The sequence below is a fragment of the Diceros bicornis genome, chromosome 10, assembly GCF_020826845.1.
Source record: "Diceros bicornis minor isolate mBicDic1 chromosome 10, mDicBic1.mat.cur, whole genome shotgun sequence".
Classification (NCBI taxonomy): Eukaryota; Metazoa; Chordata; class Mammalia; order Perissodactyla; family Rhinocerotidae; genus Diceros; species Diceros bicornis.
Window position 1 is genome coordinate 56,010,106 of NC_080749.1, and position 20,494 is coordinate 56,030,599.

Consider the following 20,494-nt stretch of genomic DNA (forward strand, 5'->3'; position numbering starts at 1 on the left):
GGCTCCAGTCTTCAGTGGGAGAAGTAGCAAGAAGACATGTGAGAAGAAGCAGAGACAGGGAGAGCTGTGTTTGTGATGGAGCACTTGAGAGAAGAGTCACAGCTCTTGCTCCTGAGGGTCTTAGAGTACAGTTGTGGTTTCTGTTCCAGTCTGGTGCCTGTTCATTGATTGCCATGCGATCCTGGCTCCATCCTGAGTCTTACAATAAACGGCCTTACTTGTAGAAACTTGAGTGAATATCCGTTCCCCTCCAACAAAAGTAACTAACTAGAATAGGAGTAATATGAGAGAATACTATTACGGCTTACTTTTTCCAGACTCTTTTAAAAAAAACTGTGGTAAAGTATACATAACATAAAATTTACCACTTTAACCATTTTTAGGTGTACAGTTCAGGAGATTGTCATTCATGCTGTTGTGCAGCTACCACCACTATCCATCTCAACTTTGTCATCACCATCAGAACTTTATCATCATCTCAAACTCTGTACCCATTAAACAATAACTACCCCCATCCCCTCTCTGCAGACCCTGGCAACCACTATGTCTCTATAAATTTGTGCAGAGTCCTTTTTGAGTGAATACTATTGGTATTAAATGGTTAAGATTTTATTTATACAACAAACCTGTAAGTGACAAAGCCACTTCCTAGAGTTTTGGGGGAGCTGGAGTTATCCCAAACAGCCTGGAAAGTGTAGACTATTTATTGTGTGCAGTCAATCAACTGCAGAAGGAATACAAACCAGACAGGAAACAAAACCTGAGTGGGAGGCCCCAAGGGAGTCTGAGATGTCGAGCTATGGGCTTTTGTCATGTTCTAGCAAAGGGGTTGGTGCGTTCAGAGGAACACTTTCTTGATGTGTGAATTAATATGGCCCTATCTTTGAGGGGGAAAGACTAAGATCTGGGAAGAAAGGAAGCCGAGGAACTTGTGGGTTGAAGTCTGCCATTTTTATATGGCTAGAATAGAATTATTATAGCAATTTGACTCCTGAAGACTGTACTTTGGAAACATCCTTCTAAGAGGCTTCAAAGTGTCATAGAATATATAATTTGCCAGTGGTCATCCTGGACATCCTTCTAAGAGGCTTCAAAGTGTCATAGAATATATAATTTGCCAGTGGTCATCCTGGACCCTCACCATTGAGGAGATGAGAGTAAGCTTAAGCTTTATGCGGCAAGGGTTTAGGGGAATGACCTGACCGGTTTCCAAGGAAGTTGGATCAGAAGTCCAAATCACAAAATCCAAATGAAGGTATCAGAAAAGGTGAGCTGGGATCCTGCAGCAAGATTCTCTGAGCAGTAGCTGTGCTGGTGATACTTAATCAATGGGTGATATCATTTTGGTTGAGATGAAAACAGAATACCAGATAGCATGTGGGGATCAGGGATGTAGTCCAAACCCTGGGAAAAATAGATTAACCAGGACTAGGAAGATTGATAGAGTCCCAGCATTCAAGGCAGGACTGGACCATTGAATAAACCAGAACTGGTGTCAGAGCCCATTCCTACCAACTGAATTTCTATGACAGAGATTCAGGTAGAAGGCTGCTGTTTGTCCCTTCCAGGCAAGATTAATGAAAGGAGAGAGAAGCATTACCTAAACATAGCCAGGTTTGGTTCTTCTTTAGCATACTAACAGGGTGGGACTGAGCCAGAAGGTTGAACATGTTAACTGCCTACTTCTGGCTTGAGCATGCAAGAACAGAGAATGTGACAACCAGCGTCTTGCCGTAGAGTCTGGAGAAGTTCCATGGCCTTATTGACCAATCCCCTCTTTCAGACCATTCCAAGTAGGGCTAAGTGGGCATTGTCCTGAGAACACGCAACTTCCCTACTTCAGAAACCATCAACCAAACTCTGGACATAGAACTAATGAGTTTGATCAGGGCATTCATGATGAAAGCTGACCTGGGAGATGGAGTCGTGGCACTGACCACTGGGATTCCATGTTATCCTACATACTTTGTCCACCCCTGTTATGTGCCACTCAGATCCTCCTTTAACGGATCTTATTAACCCAGCTGTTAGGAGTGTTAGCAGACAGCTTCAGTTGTCAGCCCCTTCAGGAATTACCTAACCAAGGATGATGGCCTTGCCCAAGGTCATACCCTTTCCAGGGCAGCCCATATCCAATGATTGATCAATGGGGAATATAAAGACACTGACATCTCAGCCCAACTTGAGACAACTTTGAAGGGCCATTCTAGTTCCAGCACTTCCCATAGAGTCAGCTGAGGCAGCTTGATTTCTCCTTCTGCCCAATTTTGCTTCTGTCCCTGCTATGGTCTGAGTGTTTGTATCTTCCCAAAATTCATATGTTGAAATCCTAACCCCCAAAGGCGATGATATTAGTAGTTGGGGCCCTCGGGAGGTGACGAAGTCATGAGGGTAGAGACCTCACGAATGGGATTAGTGCTCTTATAAAAGAGACCCCAGAGAGCTCCCTAGCCCCTTCTGCCTTGTGATGAAGACACAGTAAGAAGGTGCTGGCTATGAACCAGGAGGAGGGTCCTCACCAGAAAATATGACCATGCTGGTGCCTTGATCTTGGGCTTCCACCCTCCTGAACTGTGAGAAATAAATTTCTTTTGTTTATAAGCTGCCCAGTTGGTGGTGTTTTGTTATTGCAGCCCAAATGGGCCAAAATAGTCCCCTTCCTTCCACAGGTGTTCATCTCAAGGATATTCCTTTATAAACATCCTTGCCATGAGCCTCAATTTATACTTTGGTGCTGATTCTTAGTTCTTTTTCTCAAGTCCCTGTTCTGGTGACCTGTCTTATGCCCCAGTCATCACACTGGGGCCTGGTCCTGTTCTGACTTTGTTCTCCGTGTAAGTGCTATTGCTATTTTGGTTTCCATTCATTTGAGGAACTTTATCAACGCTGGCTAAATTCCAGTAGCATTCCTTAGCTGTGTACAGCCAGAAATGTTTCCAAACACCCCCTTGCTTGTTGTGCCACCCTACTTGAGAGCCACCAGGTCAGCACACCTTCCTAGGGCCCAGCAGCTTTGTGCTAAACTCAGCCTGGAACCTCATTGTCTGAGGGCAAAGCATGCCTCACCATTTCCCTGGACTTTGCTATGCCCTGTTCTGTTCATCTGTTAGAATGGTTTAATGGCCACTCCTTCAGTAGGTCCATCTGTCAGAGCCAGAGGAGACTGAGACAAGGGAAATGAGGCTGAGGGCTTGTAATAGTTCCACACAATATCAACATTAGATGTAACCACTGTTAATAAGACTAGTGACCACTTCATCACGGCTTACTATGTGCTTCCATACATTAGCTCGTTTAATTTTCATAACAACTCTATGAGATAGGTACTTTTATTTCTCCATTTCATAAGTAGGGAAATTGAGGTACAACATTATTAAGTTACTTGCCCAAGGTCCCACAGCTGGTAGGTGACAAATCTGAGAGTCCACCACAGGAAGCTAAGTCCAGTTACTTAACTTCTCACCTCACATTGTTTCTTATCAGTGTTAAGCTGAACTTCAATGGAGTCAATAGAAGTACAAAGGGCCATCATTATCATCTTACAATAGATTAGTTGCTGAAAATTGAAGGGAAACCAAATATTTATTTGTTTTCTCATTTTCTACAGAATTGTATTAAGATTTCATCTGTGAGTTTTCATCAATTCAGAGCTTCCCAACAGTGAATTTGGTGTGTGTGAACTCCTGATCTCTTGCCCTCAGAGTGGCCTAGTGGACAGCAACCTCTCCCATTCACTCTAGTGGGATGTGCCAATATTATCACGTCTACATTGGCCTTGATGAAACGGCAGTGAAAGCACAGCAGTGAATGGATATTTCAAGTTTTCTTGCTCTTGCCTTCTTAGTGAAATAATTTTTCTAATACTAAATATGCTGGGTAAGTTTGAGGCTGAAAGGGTTTTTTTTTTTTTTTTTGCTTTTTATGATCTCAATTTAGACTGTTTGAAGTTAAAATTTCTGATATCAGATCTCTTCCTGGCTGGGAAGAAGGTAAAGTTTCCGTCTTTGAGAGACACAGAGGAGTGAGATACCAGTAGAAGAGAGTTTTTGGATGTTACATTAGAGATGTCAAGATGTCATTGAGATTAGAGGAGCATCCTGAAATCAGGAGCAAACTTAAGCATGATGCTATGAGAGAGGGTGATCTTGAAGGTAAGCGACTCACAGAGCACACAGGGCTTTGCCAAAAGCCACAGATTACGTAAACTTTATCTTTTCTAAAGGCTTAAAAAAGTGATTGACCCATCAAAGAATTATTTAAGCAAAGATCTATACAAATGTTCTTTCAATAAAGACATCTGCATTTGCGAAGGTTGGAAGTATTTCTTCTTAAAGCTTGTACAAGGTATTCTGAGTAGACAGTACTTTTCAAACGTTGCTGCACATTAGAATTACCTGGGAGATTTTTAAAACTTTTGAGGCCCAGGCTGTACCCTATATCAATTAAGTCAGGATCTCTGGGCCTGAGACATAGGCATCTGAATTAAAAAAATTTCTTAAGCCATTCGATCGTTCGAGAATATGGCTTAGAGCAGTGGTTCTCAAACTTGAGCTGCATTAGAATCACCTGCAGGGCCTGTGAAGCCACAGATCTCTGGGTCCCACCCCCAGAGTTTCTACCTCAATAGGTCTGGGAGGGGCCCGAGAATTTTCATTTCTTGCACTCTCCCAAATAGTGCCAATGCTGCTGGTCCAGGGAACCACACTCTGGGAGCCACTGATTTGGAGAATTATTTACATATTCATTAATGCCATTTGAAGACGTGTAAGTCATAAATTTTTTGCTGGGCAGCTTAAGTAGATGCAACATCCTTGGAAAGGAATCCCACCACAGTTGTGAGCTCACTGCACACACCAGTTCTTTGGCAGGGTTACATTCATGCCCATCTGTTGGACTGGCCGCCTGCCCATGGAGAATGTGCTATGCCAATTTCAGCAGGGCATAGGTGCTAACCAAACACGGTTGTGGAGGGGCGGCTTTCATCACACAGCAAGCTCCATTTCTTGGGCCAGGCAATCCTGCTGTTTGCAAACAGCTCCAGTCTAAGGCCACATGCTTCGTTACATCTGTAGATGCTTGAGGACATGATTAAAAAATAAATAATCAACAAATGGTTGATTACATTTCTCCCTCAATCTGCCCTAGCATTGTAATTTGGCATGTAGAGAAACACTCTCTCTTCAGTGAGCTGGAACCATTCCTAAGGATTCTACCTGTGTAATGCTTTAAAACGGCAAGATTTGGATCTCTGCATCTATTCATTTGTAGATGTCATTATTGGTTTTTTTGCTTTCTTTCTTTATCTAAATTTTTCTTTATTTAAATTTTAAAATTTATTTCTCTGTATGTTTTTCCTTTGTTTTACTTTAGGTTTTCACTCTGTTTCTGAGCCAGGTTTTTTTCCATTTTATCACCAGTTTTCTGAAGTCTCTGATTTGACTTTTAAAATACAGAGAGTCCTATTAGAAAGTTAGACTGGGAGTGGGGGAGTTGCTGCTACAGAATTCCAATTACATTATGTCAATTACATTGATTATAAATCAAAGTATATACATTATTTTATTTGTTCCATAATCAAACCTGGGCTATGAGGAGATCTTTAAACAGTTTTAAATTAAAACATTAATTTTTAGATTAAAAATTCTTTGAGCTATTTCAAACAAATAAAAAGTAAAACAATAAAGAAAGAAATTCGTTGATTTGTAAGAAACAAACCCACTGATTTACAAGACCTGCAAAAATATTACTTTCTTTTGAGAAAGCGTACTGATCATGCTGGGATTGTACAAGGGAGCTTGGGGCTGGGAGAATTGATAGGCAAGGAAAAATGAGAAGAGACAGCCCTCTTCTTCTACTATGGTTGGATTTTATATTGGGTTAAGTGGGCTTGAAAGGGGTGTTAGTGGTTTGAAGTTAGTGGTATGTACCCCAAATTCCAGGGAAAGAAACTTCTGACTGTAGGATCCAAAGCAAGACTGGATAATGAATTGTGACTATGCAAAATCACGTTTATAAATTGGCCCCACTTGGTTGGATGAGGAAAGTCATAAAAGTTAAAAGTGGATTTAGAAATGATTGAGAATCAGCTAATATTCCTTACTAGCCTCTAAAGCCCTTGAAAGTGTCTGAAAGTTTCCTTCAGAATTTCCACAGAACTCTCCATCGACCATCTCTCCAACTTCTGTATACAGTATTTTCTCTCAAGGGCAAGTTTTGAAGTTAAATTATGGAAAAAATGTTTTATAATTAAATGTTATTTTCTTTATTAGTAATAATTATTTTTCAAGAAAAGTTTTTTATTCCTTTTTATTTTCAAGATTGGATTTGTGGCTGTACTCAAATAGGATTTGGGGAATGAGCCTATGGACACAGCTAGCATGTGAATCATCCCTTTGAGAAAATGTGATACAAGAGTGGAGCACACAGCTTAGAGGTGGACAAAGAACTTGGGAAGACAACCTATTCAAAAGTGGAGGATCATCTGCACACAGGAGTGTTGTTTTGTTTTGTTTGTGAGGAAGATTAGCCCTGAGCTAACATCCGTTGCCATTCCTCCTCTTTTTGCTGAGGAAGATTGGCCCTGGGCTAACATCTGTGCCCATCTTCCTCTACTTTATATGTGAGATGCCTGCCACAGCATGGCTTGATAAATGCTGTGCAGATCCCCACCTGGGATCCAAACCTGCGAACCTGGGCCACCAAAGCGGAGCGTGCAAACTTAACCACTATGCCACTGCGCTGGCCTCCACACAGGAGTTTTATGAGTAGGAAATCAGCACATTAAGTATGCTTTTCATACACTTCTCAGTTGGGATATAATGTAGTTCATAGACTAAATTACTATTCCATTGCAACCTTAGGGAAACATTCCTTTGGAACAATTTCTAATTATCTGAATAAATCCACCTCGGTATAGAGAAAGGAAGAAATGGAAAAAGCCAAATATATCAAAGATCTAAAACATCAATTTAAAACATTTTCTGTAGCATTAAAGTAAAACTTTTAAAGTTTCAATAGGTGGAAATTATTTTACAGTAAAGCTGCAAAGTTTAAAGGCCAATTGGTGGCTTTCTAAAAACACCTTTATTGAGATATAATTGACACATAATAAACTACAGATATTTAAAATGTATAGTATGATAGGTTTTGACATGTATAGACACCTGAATTCATCACTACAATCAAGATAGTGAACACATCCATCATCCCCCAAAGTTTCCTTGTTGTCCTTTGTAATCCCTCCCATCCAAGCAACCACTGTTCTGCTTTTTGTCACTATAGATTAGTTTGTATTTTCTGGAGTTTTCTATAAATGGAACCACACATTCCATACTTATTTTTTCTGAATTCTTTCACTCAGCATAATTATTTTGAGATTATTTCCCAATTTGTGGCTTTTTATCTCTGATTTTAAATACTCTTCTGGTAAGGTGAGTTTTAGGTTTGCATTAGGATGGCATAGGATCTGTCCAGGTAGAAGGCTGATCAATTAGAATTTTAAGTTGGAATTCATGGTAGTCAAAGAATTACAGGCAGTCATTTTTACTTATAATGTCACACTCCATCTCAGTTGGGTTTTGGGTTGTAAGCGAAGAAAACACTTTCTGGTTAACTTATGGAAAGGAGGAATTACTGGAAAGATAGGGACTGACTTATGAAAACAAAGGGCAATGTGAACAAGCAGGGCTTTATACAGCCATTTCAAGCCATATTGGGGCCTGTGGCAAAAGGAAAAATTAGTAACACTGATCCTGTTTTTAAAGTTTTGATATTGTGTTTATCATGGATTTTTGTGTTAATTTTGGTTTTTAAAAATATGGCATTAAAATATTATTTATCTTGATTACTGAATATTTTGGAGCCATCTTTTTTTCTTTTTTGTGAGGAAGATCAGCCCTGAGCTAACATCTGCCAATCCTCCTCTTTTTTTTGCTGAGGAAGACTGGCCCTGGGCTAACATCCATGCCCATCTTCCTCCACTTTATATGGGAGGCCGCCACAGCATGGTTTGACAAGCGATGTGTTGGTACGCCCCCCCGGATCCGAACCGGCGAACCCCGGGCCGCTGCAGCAGAGTGTGCACACTTAACCGCTTGTGCCACCAGGCCAGCCCCTGGAACTGTCTTAAATTTTGTACTCCAGGTGAGTGTCTCACTTACTTCACCCACTCGCCCTAGTGCTGGCCCTGGCTCTGGCCCAATAAAAACTAGGGCAGCTCTGGGTTCTAATCAGGAGGACAGTTTCTTTGGGACACAGCAGAAGTGCAGGTCAGCCTTCACTGCTTTGAATTTCACTGCCTGAGATTCAAATTCCAGGAGGCAAGACCCTGACTGGCCCAATTTGCATCACAGCCCTTGCCCCTCTTGATCTCATTGTCAGGTGAGGGTGGGGTCACCTCGTTTGACAGTTTCACCAGAAATGCTGTTTTCAAAAGAAGGTGGAAGAGATGCCTGATAGATAGAAATGGTAGATGTCAATTACAGACTCCAGGAAAGAAAAAAAAAAAAGAGGCATTCAGCTGCAAATTATTGATCAAAAATCAAATCTTTGTCAGAAGCTGTGAAAAAACAACTGAAGAAAGTCATGTGTGGGTTATCCTCAAGTAGCATGAAATTTGACTTCCTTCTGGCATTAACATGTTGACTCTCGTTCCCTCTTGAAATGGGCTTTCTGCACACCAGGCCTTTGGGGGTTCTTTTGTTATAACTTCCTTTTCTCAGTGCCCAACCCTGGCTTCTTATCTTCTGCCTTCTCGTTAAATGCTCATGTTCTCCCACTTTCCCTCCTTGGCCCTGTTCTCTTTCCATGCAACTCATATCTCTGAAGTGTCTCATTCATATCTCTAGCTTCTTTGGTTTTTATATGCCAATAAACTAATAGGACAACTTAGCACAAATTTCTTTCCTGAGCTTGTGACCCATATACTCAACAGCAAACTGAGCCATAATCCCCACCCACCCACACACAAACCTTTTTCTTATCATTTTTCCTTGTCTCAGCAGTGGTTCCAGCATGTATCTAGTCACTCACATCTAAAATATGAGTCATTTTAGACTTCCTCCATATAGCTAATTAGTTCTCATCTTTGGTGGTACTCCTTTCTAAATATATTTTTGGTTTGTTCCTTCTACTCCATATCACAACCTCAGTTCAGGAATCTTTCATCTCTTGTCTAAATAATTTTCAGTAGGCTCTTAACTGGCTTTCCATGTCATCCTCTCTGATCCACTCTCTGCGCTTCTTCCAGAGTGATCTTTCCATAACTTACGTTAAAACGCTTAAATCTTGATTAAAACCCTTAAAAGTTCTTCATGACCTTTGAGATTGAGAGTCCATTGTTCTGCCTTAATAGATTTCAGAGGATTGAAACCATATAAAATAGGTTCTCAACACTCTATGGAATTAAATTAAAAATCAATAATTGAAGGAAATTTAGGAAATTCACAAATATATGGAAATTAAGTTATACACTCCTAAATAACCAATGGGTCAAAGAAGAAATCACAAAGGAAATTACAAAATAGTTGAGACAAATGAGGATGAAAGCACAAATGCCAAAATTTATGGGATGCAGCTTACATGGTGCTTAGTGGGCAACTAATAGTTGTAAATGCCTATATTAAAGAAGAAAGCTCTCAATAAATAACCTAACTTTTCACTTTAAGACACTGAAAAGAAGAAACTAAACTCAAAGCAAGGAGAACGAAAGAAATAATAAAGATTAGGGCAAAAATAAATGAAATAGAGAATAGAAAAATGATAGAGAAAATCAATGAACTAAAAAGTTGGTTCTTTGAGATGACCAACAAAATTGACAATCCTTTAGCTAAACTAACCAAAAAAAAAAGAAAAAAGAAGACTCAGCTTACTAAAATCAGGGATGAAAGAGGAAACATAACTACTGACTTAAAAAATCAAAATGATTATGAGGAAGCGCCATGAACAATCATATGCCAACAAATTATATAACCTACCTGAAATGCACAAATTCCTAGAAAGACACAAACTATTACAACAGACTCAAGAAGAAATAGAAAACCTGAATAGACTTAGAACAAGAGGCTGAGTCAGTAACCAAAAAAAAACTTGCCACAAAGAAAAGCCAAGGATCAGATGGTTTCATTGATGAATTCTATCAAATATTTAAAGAAGAATTAACACCAACACACACTCTTCCAAAAAAAATAGAAGTGGAGAGAACACTTCCCAACTCATTCTATCAGGGCAGTATTACCCATATACCGAAACCAGACAAAGACATTGCAAGAAAACTTATGGATATAGATGCAAAACTCCTTAACAGAAAACTAGCAAACTCAATCCAACAATATATAAAAGAAATTAAACACCATGACCAAATAGTATTCATCCCAAGAATGCAGTGTTGGTTTAACATATAAAAATCAATAAATATAATACACTATATTAATAGAATAAAGGACAAAAACCACATGATAATTATGACTTAATAGTCATAGAAAAAGTATTGACAAATTCCAACAACTTTTCATGAGAAAAACACTCAAGAAACTAGGAATAGAAGGAACCTACTTCAACCCGATAAAAGGAATCTATAAAAACCTGCAACTACATCATACTTAGTGATGAAAGGCTGAATGCTTTCCTCCTAAGATCAGAAATAAGACAAAGATGTCTATTCTCGGCATTTCTATTTAACATTGTACAGAGGTTCTAGCTAAGGCAATTAGGCAAGACAAGGAAATAAAAAACATCCAGACGGGAAAGGAAGAAGTAAAAGTATCTCAATTTGCAGGTGACATGATCTTGTGTACAAAAAATCCTAGGGGATCCACTAAAAAGCTGTTAGAACTAATAAATGAATTAAGCCAGTTGCAAGATACAAGATCAATATGGAAAATCAGTTTTATTTCATACACTAGCATGAACATTCTGAAAATGAAATTAAGAAAATAATTTTGTTATAATAATAGCATCAAATATAAAACACTTAAATTTAACAAAAGAAATGTCAGATTTGCACATTGAAAACCACAAAACACTGTTGAAAGAAGTTAAAGAATATGTAAATAAATAAAAAGATATCCACGCACATGGATCCAACGACTTACTATTGTTAAGAGGGCAATACTCCCCAAATTGATCTCTAGATTCAACACAATCCTTATAAAAATCAAGTGAGCTTTTTGCAGTAATTGACAATCTGATCCTAAAATTCATATAAAAATGCAAGAGACTTAGAACAACCAAAGCGATTAAAAAAAATAGGAATAAAGTTGGAGGTTTCACATTTTCCAATTTCAAAGCGACAGTAATCAAGACAGTGTAGTGCCAAGGTGAGGATAGACATATAGATCAATGGAATAGAACTGAGAGCCCAGAAACAACTTCGTACATTTACGCTCAATTCGTTTCTCGGCAAGGGTGCCCAGACAATTCAGTGGGGGAAGAATATTATTTTTAACAAATGGTGCTGGGACAACTGGATATTCTTAAGCGAAAAAATAAATTTGGATCCATATCTCACACTATACACAAAATATAACTCAAAATAGATTAAAAAACCTAAATATATGAGATAAAACTGTAAAACTCTTAGAAGAAAACATAGGCATAAATCTTTGTGACCTTAAATTAGTAAAGAGTTTCTTAGATATTACACCAAAGCCTCAGTAGCAAAAGAAAAAGGTAAATTTGACTTCATCAAAATTAAAAACTTTTGTGCTTCAAAGGGCACTATCAAAAAGTGAAAAGACAGCCCACAGAATGAAAGAACATATTTGCAAATCATAGATCTGAGAAGAACTCTTATAACTCAAGAATAAAAAGACAAATAGCTCTGTTAAAAATTGACAAAGGATTGGAATAGACCTAGCTCCAAAGAAGATATACAAATTGCCAATAAGCACATGAAAAGATGTTAAACATCATTAGCCATTAGGGAAATGTGAATCAAAACCATAATGGGATGCCACTTGTTGTGGGTTGAATTGTGTCCCCCAGAAAGATATGTTGATAAGTCCTGACTCTGGTACTTGTGAATATGACCTTATTTGGAAATAGAGTCTTTGCAGAGGTAGTCAAGGCAAGATGAGATCATACTGGATTATGGTGTGTTCTAATGCAATAAGACTGAAGAAGAGACAGAGATACAGGGAAGAATTCCATGTGATAACAGAGTCAGAGATTGAAATGATGCATCTACAAGCCAAGGAATGCTCAAGATTGCTCGCAACACAAGAAACTAAGAGAAAAGTATGGAATAGCTTTTCCCTTAGACACTTTAGAGAGATCATGACCTTGCCAACACGTTGATTTCAGACTTCTAGCCCCCGAACTGTAAAAGAATAAATTTCTATTGTTTTAAGTCACCCAGTTTGTGGTAATTTGTTACAACAGAAAGCTAATACACCACTTCACTTCCACTAGGATGGCTATAATAAAAAAGATAAACAATAACAAGTGTTGTGGAGTTGTGGAGAAATTGGTACCCTCAAATATTGCTGGTGGGAATGTAAATATGCTGCAGCCACTTTGGAAGACAGTTTGACAGCTCCTCAAAAAGTAAACAGAGTTACCATGTAACCCAGCAATTCCACTTCTAAGTATATATTCAAGAAAAATGAAAACTTATGTCCACATAAAATCTTGTACGTGAATGTTGATAGCAGCATTCTTAATAATAGCCAAAAAGTGGGAACAACCCAAATGTCCTTCAACTGGATAAACAAAATATGATGTATCCACACAATGGAAAATTATTTGGCAATGAAAAGGAATGAAGTACTGACCCAGGCTACAAAATAGATGAACCTTAAAAACATGCTAAATGAAAGAATCACAAAAGACCATATCCTTTATGATTCCTTTAGCACGAAATGTCCAGAATAGGCAAATTTGTGGAGGCAGAAAGTAGATTAGTGGCTGCTTAGGCCTGGGGTTGAGGGATAGGAAGTGACTGCTAATGGGTATGGTATTTCGTTTGGGGCCTGATGAAAAAATATTCTAAAATTAGATAGTGATGATGGTTGTACAACTTTGTGACAATACTAAAAACCACTGAAGTGTAATCTTTAAATGGGTGAATTTTATGATACGTGAATTATACTCCAATAAAGCTACGAAAAAGAATCCATTCTTCTGTGGGCGCTTTTCATTTTAGTTGTGCTGAACTCAGTTAGCTGTTTCCCATCTCTGAGATCCTATACATGCTGTGCCTGGAATGTTCTTCCCAATTTTGTCTCCTGGTAAATCCCTATTTATTCTTCAAAACTCAGCTTACACCTCACCTCTTCTCTGAAGCTTCTGTCCTCCCAGGAAAGTAAGCACTTTCCTGTTGCCATTTTTTAAAAAATTGAGATATAATTGACATAGAACATTATATTAGTTTCAGATGTACAACATATTGATTCAATATTTGTATATGTGTGAAATGACCACCACAGTAAGTCTAGGTAATATCCATCACCACACATAGTCACAAATTTTTTTCTTGTGATAAGAACTGCTAAGATTTACTCTTAGTAACTTTCAAGTATACAATACAGTATTATTAACTATAGTCACCATGCTGTACATTACATCCCCAGGACTTACTTATTTTATAACTGGAAGTTTGTACCTTTAGAGCCCCTTCACCCCATTTCAGCCCCTCGCCAACGTCTGCCTCTGCCAACTACTGATCTGTTCTCTGTATCTATGAGTTCGGTTTTGCTTTATTTTGTTTTTTAGATTCCACATACAAGTGAGATCAAACGGTATTTGACTTATTTCACTTAGCATAATTTCCTCAAGGTGTTGCCGCTTGATTTGGTACTGGTGGGAACAGTGGCACGTCTCTCGCTGTATCACCACTCTGCATTTTCTTTTTGCTTCGATTTCCCCTGCAGATTGTGCTCTTCTGAGGACGAGGAACATATCTTACCACGTTTACATCTATCCTCAGTGCTCACCTCTGTGCCCGGCATATAGCAGGGCCTCAGTAAGTGCTTGCTAAATCCAACTGAATAATTTGAAAGAATATGGAACAAAGCTCAGGAGTAAACAGCAAAGAAAGGATTACATAAGGTTGTGGTCATGAACAGCATTTCCTAACTAGACTGTTAAGAGTGTGGTAATAGCATGGCATTTGAGGCACCTATGGTTATAAAACCTCTCAAATTTATCCTTTTATTACCCTGGTTATACTTCCAAAAGCCAGCTGGCTTTTAGCTTTCATTCTTTCTTTTCTCTTACTCTCCTTCCCTCCCTCCCTTCCTTCCTTTTTATTCATGGGTCAACATATGCATGTTTTCTCCTATTAAAATTTTTTTGTGTGTGTGTGAGGAGATCAGCCCTGTGCTAACATCTGCCAATCCTCCTCTTTTTTTGCTGAGGAAGACTGGCCCTAGGCTAACATCCGTGCCCATCTTCCTCCACTTTATGTGGGACGCCGCCACAGCATGGCTTGCCAAGTGGTGCGTCGGCGCGCGCAGGGGATCCGAACCGGCGAACCCCGGGCTGCCGCAGCGGAGTGCGCGCACTTAACCGCTTGCCCCACCAGGCTGGCCCCTAAAATTTTTTTACCTTTCCATTTTGAAATAATTTCAGGCTTGCAAAAAAGATTGCAAAAAGCATTCAAAGAATTCTCATATGGCCTTCACCCAGTTTTCTAAATGTTAACATCTTACAAAATGATGGTATGATGCTCAGAACCAGGAAATTAATATTTATACAATGCTATTAACTAACTTACTGACCTTATTCAAATTTTGCCAATCATTCCATTAATGTTCCTTTTCTGGTCCAGGATCCAACACAGGATCAGAGTCATGCCTTCTTAATCTCCTCCAATCCGGGACAATTTCTCAGTCTTTCATGACCTTGACACTTTTACAGAACACAGGGCAATTGTTTTGAAGAATGTCCCTTAATTTAACAAATGCGTAGCAAATACTTTTTGTAGGCACTGTGCTAGTCTTTGTAGCGCTTTAGCCTAGGTTCAGCCTTTAGCCCCAGGAAGCTGGTTTTATAGTGAAGAGGAGCAGAGATGCACAAATTAACAAGTAATTACAATACAGTGCAATAAATGCTAAAGCAGAGGTGAACACTGAGTATGGAGAGGATACTAGAAGGGGCAACTGGTTATATCTTGGGGGATTTGGAAAAACTCCTTGCAAGACATGATATCTAAACCAAGAGTAGAAGGATGAGGAGGTGAGCCAGGCAGAAGGTGGGGGCCCTAGAGAGAAGAGTGTTCCAGACAAAATTTAATCCATCAAGTATAGCAGAATACTGCAGTCATTTTAAGGAATAACCTAAATACTCCTTGTAAAAATCTTTATAATCAGGACCACATTTGACCATGTTGAAGAAATCTGCCTTGACCTTTTCTGTCTTGTCAGAATTCATTAAAAAACCCTTGACATTCTGGCATTCATCCTTGTACTTTGGCAATTTCAGAAGTTCTGATGATAAAATTGACTTTAAGAAGCACAATAAATGTGAAGCTAAAGAAAAAAAGATTTTTTATCGAGGTGAATTAATACAAGTAAATTCTGAAGTACATGAGCCTCTGAAGAGAATGATTAAGGATGGTATAAAAAGAAATTAATTTATCAGAGGGACTCTGGCCTTGGTCATTGCCAAGAAGCAATCACATAAATGTCATCATAAAGTTAGACAAAATCATGCAATTGTGTAACCTTTTGTATCTTGTAATACCCAACAGGAATAGCCCCCATTTGAACACAAGGGTTATAATAGGTTTGTATAAGAGAGAACTGGCCAGGCTCATTTAAAGCTGGGCATCTGCAAGTTGACTTGTGAACTGGAGTCTATCATCACTCAGGTTCAAGTGTTTTTGCTTGGGAACTTTGAATAAAATTCTTGGCTGTGAATTAGAAACAAATTATTAAAGGATGAGGCTATAGGCAAACTATATACTCACAGTAGACCTCCTCCTCCTCCTCCTCCTCCTCCATCTTCCTTTTTGTTCTCTATTTTCTCTTCTGGTAACAGCCTTTGCCCACCTTACCCCATCTGCCGAAACTTCACCAATCAGAATCCTTCATTTCTTTGGCCACTGTGATTGGCTTGAAGAGTGGGAACAATACATCAGGAGGGCAAATCAGAGCCTTTTGCAGGTATATTTCAAACCGGATCTAGAAGGAGAATCCTCGTTCCTCTCTGGTTGTGGAGTTAAGCAGGTAGGAGTCTGGAAGCCATGACTAGTGGAATCCTCTCTCTGTTGAAAAAGATCTGCAGCGGATGTGTGAGAAAAGCCGAGAAATGAGGCTGAGGAAGAGCTCTTATGGCATTGGCTGCAACCATCCTTTGTATTTCTTTTTTCTTTGTTTTCTTTTATTTCTTAATAGCTTTATTGGGACATAATTCATATACCATACAATTCACTTATTCAACGTGTACATTTCAGTAGTTTTTAGTGTATTCACAGAGTTATGTAACTGTCACCACAGTCAATTTTAATGTAAGAGTTTATCTCTGGACTCTCAATTCTATTCTATTTGATTTATATGTCTATCCTTATGTGTATTTCTTTTTTGCACTGTTTTATGATATAGAATTTATACCATCTATTTCTATTAGTTATCCTCGAAATTTTATTATACATGTGTAACTGAACAAAGCCTAAAGTTACACAATATCTTAATTCCCTTTGGAATAACACAAGTCCTTAGAGCTGTTTAACTTGGTTCACAGCCTTTCTCCTTCTGACTTATGGGCAATTGTCCAATACAGGTTTCCCCCACTATCTGAATGTTTGCTTTACACCACTTGGCTTTTAGAAACACCTACATTAGTACCTATTTTTGCTAACGAAAAAAATCAGAAGAGGATTTTGCTTTTATGAAAAAAGGTGAAAAGCAAAAATAGCATTCAGTGTTTGTTTTGCAGTGAGCCGTTATAGAGGCTAAGCAGTCAAGCATACTGTTGTATTGCAAGCCTCCCACATCAGCCACATAACCACATCAGCCACAGCAGACGACACACCTCGACTTTCGACATCCAGGCAGGCAGACACAGAAGAAGGTGTAGACATTAGTGACCTGCCTGCCCTGATGGATTCAGATGACAATGAGATGTTAATAGATGACACTCTTCCTCTCCTCCACCCCAGTCTCCTGTACCTCCCACCACCCCCACCTCCAACGACTCAGCCTAACACACCATCACCACAACCACCTCTCAGCCTTCCAGTGTGCTCGCTGTCTTCGAGATTCTGGTAAGTGAAACTACACTGTGCATACATTATTTCTACTTTATATGGGCTGAGTATTTATCATATCATTCCTGCTTTTACCATATGTTAGTGTTATTTTAGGTTTTATGTGTTATTTGGTGTGATTTAGTAGGTTATTTTTTGGGTCTGAGATCATTCAAAAATTTTTTCTGTATAGATTAATGGTAATTGCTTCTTCACTTTCTGCCATTTTGTCTTACAAAAGGTTTCATAGGAATGCTCTACTTTCAGATAATGGGGACAATGGGTATCTTAGTCTTGTCTTTTTCTTTTTCCAGATTCATGAACTAGACATTACTCTTGTTATTATTTAAATAGATAGTAATTGTGTGCATTATTACCATTTTATTTCCTTACTATTACTTCTCATAACTCAGATCATCGTTCTAGAGTCATTTTCATTGTTCCTCAAGTACCTCTTTTGGAAGTTCTTTTAGGACAGGTCTATAGGTAGTAAACTCTCCCAGTTTTTGCTTAAATAAAGTTGTCACTATTTCAGTCTTATTCTTGAAATGTAATTTTGTAGGATATGCGATTCCAGATTGAGAATTTTTTTCTCTCAGTATTTGAGAGAAATACTGGCTCCTGGCTTTCATTACAGATATTGCAAAATCAACTAACAGTTTGTCATTCCTTTGTAAGTTATTTACTCTTGGACCAATTTTAAGGTCTTTGTCTTTGCTGCTTTGCATTTTTACAGGATATGTCCAAGCATGAATATCTTTTTATTTATGATTCAATTCCAGAAAAATTCTAGTCACTGTTTCTCTGAAGATTTCTTTGATTCTCTTTAATTTTTTCTGATGGGACTCCGATTAAACACTGAGACATACCTCACATCATACACAAAAATAGTTTGGATTAAAATTAAATGAAAAAGTCAAATTTTTAAAAATTTTAGGGGAATGTTTTTATGACTTTGAGGTAAGGAAGGATTTCTTAAACAAGATGTAATAAAGCACAAACTTAGAGGAAAATATGAAAGAATCCAACTACATTCAGGTTAAAAAACATCTGGATAAAAGAGAACACCATTAGAAATATAAAAAGAGTGTTTTTTGGTGTTACTTGAACTTGTGAATTTTAACATATAAGTTGTGTTTCAATCTTTTAATTATTATTCTTCCTTATGCTCAAATTACCCTATAGTTGGTCTGTGGAAACTTCTTCAAGTTGGTTTCTCAGCACTACTGATGCAATTCTAACAGCTTCCTCACTGTTCACAGCTTCCTCACTTTCAGTGATAATGTGTAGACTTATCCTATATATTTCCTCTTCCAGATCAGGAGATAGCCATTTCTCCAAGGGTCCTTGGTTTGTGTAGTGGGAAACAGTATTTGGAGTCCACAACCTGTTCCCGTCTGTAGGATCCTAGGGAACTAACTTATTTTTTATTTTTATTTTTTTTGTGAGAAAGATCAGCCCTGAGCTAACATCTATGCCAATCCTCCTCTTTTTGCTGAGGAAGACCAGCCCTGAGCTAACATCTATTGCCAATCCTCCTCCTTTTTTCCCCAAAGCCCCAGCAGATAGTTGTATGTCGTAGTTGCACATCCTTCTAGTTGCTGTATGTGGGACGCTGCCTCAGCATGGCCAGACAAGCGGTGCATTGGTGCGCGCCCAGGATCCGAACCTGGGCTGCCAGCAGCGGAGTGTGCACACTTAACTGCTAAGCCACAGGGCTGGCCCCAGGAACTAACTTATGATATTGAAAACTGTTCAAGGGAAAATAGCATTTATCTTGCCTTTTCTATATGAACTGTACCTCAGGGTATCAATAGGTCATAAGGGGAAGTTTTTGTGTTTGTTCTGTTTTTTGTTTTTTAAATAGAAGTATTCCAGCTAACAAATAAAGGTGGACTGGTACCATTAGAATATCACCATTTTGCAACCCTTATTGAATTAATGAACCCGGGCAATGATCATCAATGGCTGCTAGCATCTCAAAAAGAGAGACAGCTAGACATTACATACCTCTAGGTGGAATTACACTACACTGTCAATGAAGTATTCTTGCCAAAACATTGCAGCTGAGTCTATTCAAGTGTCTCAATCTAACTACCAATTTATAGAAAATACAAGGGACAGGTAAACATGTTACACTATACCACACAGATTCAAACAGCAAAATTCCAGCCTTAGGAATGACACATGCTTGATGCTCGTGCTATTTCTAGGCCTCTAGACATTGCTGCCTCCAGAAATTGTATGTAGGTGCTGTTGCTGCTGCCACCTTCGCTGTAGGGGTTCCTCTTGGTCCCTACTTTTTAGGAACTCTACAAGACAAAAACCTGGCTTCTTCAAAAATAACAGTTAAAAACATTTCCAAAAAATAAAAAAGAGAGAGAGATAGAGGGGTAACCTATAGATTAAAATGTACTTAAAAGACATATCAACCAATCGTAATAGTTATTGAATATTGATTATTGGATATTGATTGTAATTGGTTATTTGGATATTGACTCAGACAAACTAAAAACATTTATAAAGCAATTGGGGCAATCTGAACATTGACTGGATAATTTGATGATACTAAGGCATTGTTTTTTACACATTATTAGCTTGATGATGGCATTATGGTTCTGGTTTTACAAAGAGTCCTTTTCCTCAGAGATTCACACTGAAATATCTATGCAGGAAGTGATATAATATCTGGGAATTTTCCTCTAAATAACCTAGTGTCAGGGAGTGCAGGATGGTGGTGTAGATGAAACAAGATTGACAAGCCGGGTGATGGGTACACTGAGATTCATTATATTATTCTCTCTATTTTGTATATGTTTGAAGATTTCCATAACAAGATATTTTTTAAAATTGAAAAGTCAATCCATGACCTGGGAAGAGATATATTTAACACCTAGAACTTAAAAAAAAATTGAATATATAAAAAGCAGCCCTTAATATCAATAACAAAAAGGCCAAAAATCCAACATAAAAATTGGGCAAAAGATATGAATAGGCAGTTTATAGAACAAGCTCTAATGACTATGAAACATATTAAAAGATGCTCAGCCCTACCATTAATCAGGAGAATGCAAATTAACACCACATTGAGATATCTGTGCACAGCCATTAGTTTGGCAAACATTAAAATGCTGGATGACACCACATGTTGGAAACTATGTGGAGAAATGGGAACTGTCCTTTGCTATGGTAGGAATTAAAATTTTTATATCCACTTTGGAGATCAATTGGGTAATAGCTAGTAAGTCTGCAAATTTGCACATCTCCCAGAAATGAAAAATTACAAGACACTTGTCTTCCAGGCCCTCT